The sequence below is a fragment of the Miniopterus natalensis genome, chromosome 18, assembly GCF_054644295.1.
Source record: "Miniopterus natalensis isolate mMinNat1 chromosome 18, mMinNat1.hap1, whole genome shotgun sequence".
Taxonomy (NCBI): Eukaryota; Metazoa; Chordata; class Mammalia; order Chiroptera; family Miniopteridae; genus Miniopterus; species Miniopterus natalensis.
In genome coordinates this window covers 28,115,463-28,119,892 of record NC_142098.1, presented here as the reverse complement: position 1 = coordinate 28,119,892, position 4,430 = coordinate 28,115,463, and positions in this window count along the sequence as shown.

Sequence of the window (4,430 nt, the reverse complement as noted above, 5' to 3'; positions counted from 1 at the left end):
CTAGCGCTGAACACCTCCGCAGCTTCCCTCTCCGCCTTGGGGGCTCTCAGTGTCATTGCCGCCAGTATGGTGGTATTTACCCACAAGACTAAGAAAAAAAAATCTTATTCTGATTACATTATATTGGTCCTTCTCTTTATTTCTCTTCTTATCTCATCCCATCAAGTCACTCTTTCCTTCTGCCCACAGAAATAGTTGGCAGGAAGTCTTAGCATCATATCACATAGAAACATTTGGCTGAAAATGTGAAAAAGGAAAAAACACTAGACATTTTTCCCAAGTGTCACTTGGAATTGTGTGGTAGGACATTTAAAAAGAACATCCAAGCCCTGACCAGTGTCGCTAAGTAGTTAGAGCGTCAGCCTGCGCACCAAAGGGTCACAGGTTCAATTCCTAGTCAAGGGCATGCACCTGGGTTGTAGGCTCACTCCCTGCCCCGTCCAGGCAACCAGATGAGGTGTGTCTCTCACGTCGATGTTTCTCTCTCTCCCTCCCTCCCTCCCCTCCTAACACTCTCTGAAAAGCAATGGGGGGAAAAAAGAATATCCATGACCAACTAGGGTCTGTGTTAGAAGAAATTTCAGAGAATCCATATTGATTGGTTCATCAAACATATTTTGAGTTTCTTCAACCATAGTGAAAAGGTGACAAGATCTAGTGTCTGCCCTGGAGATTCAGTCTGGGAGGAAAGCACAAACTCATGTGATAGAGCTCAAAGCTTGGCATCGGTACCAAACAGGTCTCAACAAAAGCCTAAAGATGCCCCGGAAAGTGAGAAAGAGACCAAGAGAGAAAGAAATCCCTACTCTGGGGAATTGGAGCAGGCATCACTGGGCACTTGTTTGAAGGGAAGCTCGCAGAATGAGTAGAATGGGGACAGGTAGAGAATGTGCAGAGCCTTCTTGGGCCAAGAGTGGAAGAGCCTGGAGCCCCCAAAGGGATCACAGGGCAAGAAGATGTGGGTTATGGTGCCATAAGGGTACATAAACGGGGGAGAAGTCTTAGCCTGGGAGGCGTGGTGTCAGGAAAATGTCCCCTAAAGAAATGATCTTTTAACCGAGACATCAAGAATGAGTAGAGCCCTAGCTCATTTGGCTCAGTAGTTTGAGCGTCGGCCTGTGGACTGAAGGGTCCTGGGTTCAATTCCAGCCAAGGGCACGTACCTTGGTTGCAGGCTCAATCCCCAGCCCTGGTGGTCGGGGCTGGTGGGGAGGCAACCAATTGATGTGTCTCTCTCTCTCCTTCCACTCTCTCTGAAAAGCAATGGAAAAAATATCGATTCCCTGTCAGGGCACATGCCCGGGTTGCAGGCTCCATCCCCTGTCGGGGGGGTGCAGGAGGCAGCTGATCAATGACTCTGTCATCACTGATGTTTCTCTCTCTCTCCCCCCTGTCTCCTTTCCTCTCTCTGAAATCAATAAAGATATATTAAAAAAGAAAAAGAGAAAAGAATGAGTACAAGGTTACCAGGCAAAGTACAGGGCCAAACGCAGGAGCAATGAGGAGCACTGAAGAGAGAAATGGCACCTATAAAGACTGTGAAATGGGAAGGAACATGGTCCAGGGAACTGAGGGGGCTGAGAGGAGATAAGCAGGAGCAAGTTGCATGGCTCCTTGGGGCTTTTACACTGAGGAGGCAGAGGAGTGGCAGATTTGCGTTTGAGAAGCTTTCTCTGTAAGAACAGAGTGACTGTCATGTGGAGTGGGGAAGAGCCAGCGAGGAGCTAGAGAGATGGGAGGAAAGGCTGGTGAAGTCCAGACCAGAGGTGCAGCTGCTGGGTGCTAGCTTTGGGCTCAGCATCCACTTTACATGAGTACTTTGTATTTCAGACAGAGGCACAATCTTTCTTTTAATCCTCATTGCTGGGGCATTTTAAAAATCAATTGGAAAAGACAATGAAAGTGGCTCTAGGTATGTTTCTGCTTCAGGGTCGTCCAGGTAGCTAATGTAGCCAGAGACTGTGTAAGGGCAAGGGCTGCGACCCAATGCCATGATGTAACTTCTCCATCTCCAGGGCCGTGCCAGAGAGAGAAGCGGGGGTAAAGATTAGGTACTCATTTGCTCCCCTGACCCAGGTGCTGTGAGGGTAGGAAAGCTAGTGTCATAATAATGAGGTGTGAAGATTGCAACCAAGATCACACATTTCTAAGTTATAAATCAAATCCACAGAGCTCTGGATTTTATGTGGGTTCCCAAAAGGAACATGTACAGAGGAGACATAGGTTTCTTTGAGCTGCATGGCTCTGAGGGAGCTAGAGGGAGCTTGTGTTCTGTGGAAACATCAGTAAGAACAGCACCCCACCAGCAGCAACCCCCTCCTGGGCCTATCCTCCAGAGAACCTAAGCCTTGCCCAGGTAAGGTAGCCTTGGTCAATAACCTTGAAGCCCTGAACTATCATATTTCAGGGTCCCAGCCAAGCATACAGGCCAACCTACTGGAAATAACACACTTCTTTCTACAACCCCAGCCCTCCCTTCCTTCCCCTAGGAACATCTGATAACGCCAGCCCCAGAACCTACTCAGGGTAACACTAAGTAGGAGCAAAGAGCCTGACCTAGAGGGAGTCACCTTCCACCTTATTTTCTGAAAGTGGCTGGTCCTGCCCCACCAGCTATATGTGAAAGGTTTGAATGGCTCCATTGCACGGATCCTAATCATTCTTTTGCCCACCTGGCTTTGCTAGCAAGGCTACCCAAAGCTTTCCACCATGAGGGGGCTATGGAGTATGGAGAAGTGACAATTAAAGGTCTGAAGTGCAGTTTGCTTGGTCGCTGCCTTGTACCAGATTCTGCCAGTAGACCCATTGGTCTTTGAGAGTCTTCCTGGCTCTAGGCAGGCCTTGATTTCCCTCAGGCTCCACGACCACTATTCCAGAAGAGGGGACTTTACACCTACAAGGTGTTTTAGGACTCAGCCAGTTCTCTCTCTGGATTCCTCTCAGCCACCCTGCCAGGCACAGGAGGGGCTGAGCTGCTGCTTCCCTACTCGTTGGATGGTACTCTCACTTGTAGCTTAATCACTTAATAGCCTGGACCAATTTCCAATCCAGTTAAATTCTTTTCACTATGAGGATATTTTAGCAAGTGAAAGCAGGAAGGATTTGTGTTTCACTCCCATTATGCTCATTTAAGTAAGCTTACAATTCAAACAAATTCCCCAAGGCTAGAGGAATCATTTATCTGTGGGAGAGGCAGAGCTCTCTGAAACTCTTCCCTGGGCAGTGCAAGGCCACGTGGTCAGTGGGAATCCGGAGGAGCCCGCAGCTGTCAGCTGTTAGGCAAGGCTCTGCCGTGGCCAGGCGTTGATGCTCCACCCTCTAATTCCCACCTTCCCTCCCCAGGATCCCTCTCCTGAGCCACACTAGTCCTCCACATCCCCACTCCCAAGAGAACTTGGGTTCAGGGAAGGGACTCTGGGGCCACCTGGGGCAGGAACATCCCAGAACAGTCTGTGGGGTGAGGGAATAAGCAGTTGCACTACTTTGTCATGTTAACAGGGCCTTGAAGCCTTTTTCTAGCACCCCTGGGAGCTACCCTCTACTGAGAAGGCACTCAGTCCCATCCAGCCTGTTTGTCAGCAGGAAGAGGAGAATTGGGCTGGTTATAGCTCTGGCCTAACACTCAGAGAGGAGAAAAGGTTAATCCAGAAACTCCAGGAGTCCTCAGGACCAGAGAGGCCCCCACCTTCCTCCCAACCTGAGATGTTCAACAGGGACTCAGCAAGGAAGAGGCCCCTTCACTGTTGGATGCCCTGCTCCCCTGCCAAAGACTGGTGTTGGGTGGCAGGTTCTGTCACTGGCCATCCAGTCCCATTTTTGGAAATCATGTTGGGGCTTGCTGTGTTACAAAGAGCCTGGCCTGGGAGTCAGGTGGCATGGTTCTGGCCCGTTCTGCAGAAGTCCCTTCACTCTCTGGTCCTCAGTTTCCTCAGCTGTAAAGTTAGGGAGTTAAGCTGTAAAGTTAAGGTTCTTCCTGCATTTCCTGATATTCTGAGCCAGAGCCCAAAATGACTCGCCTTGGTAGCCCCCTGGAGTGGGGGCCTGACAGCAGGCTGACAACCAAGGCCTGGCACTGGGCCTCCTGCCAACACTTGGCCCAGGCCAAATCTGCTGTCTCATCCCTCCTCCTGCTGTGAAAGCAGAAGCTGAGACCGAGGCCCTAACTGCAGGAAGCAAGCTGTGATTCTGCAGTTAGGGCCTGTGATCCTGTTAGGACTCTGGGTCAGGGCTAGGGGAAAAGGCGTTGGATTTCCCTAAGGAGCATCCTCGGGCAGTCTGGCTCTGTGCTGATGGAAGAGATGTGTTAATCTTTTTCTGGGCAGGGCCGCCAGTGGAAGGATCAGCAATACAAGAGGAAGGGGCATGATGACACTGAGGGATCAGCAGGGTGTGAATGTCATCCCCATCGTCACACACCTGACCAGGCCATA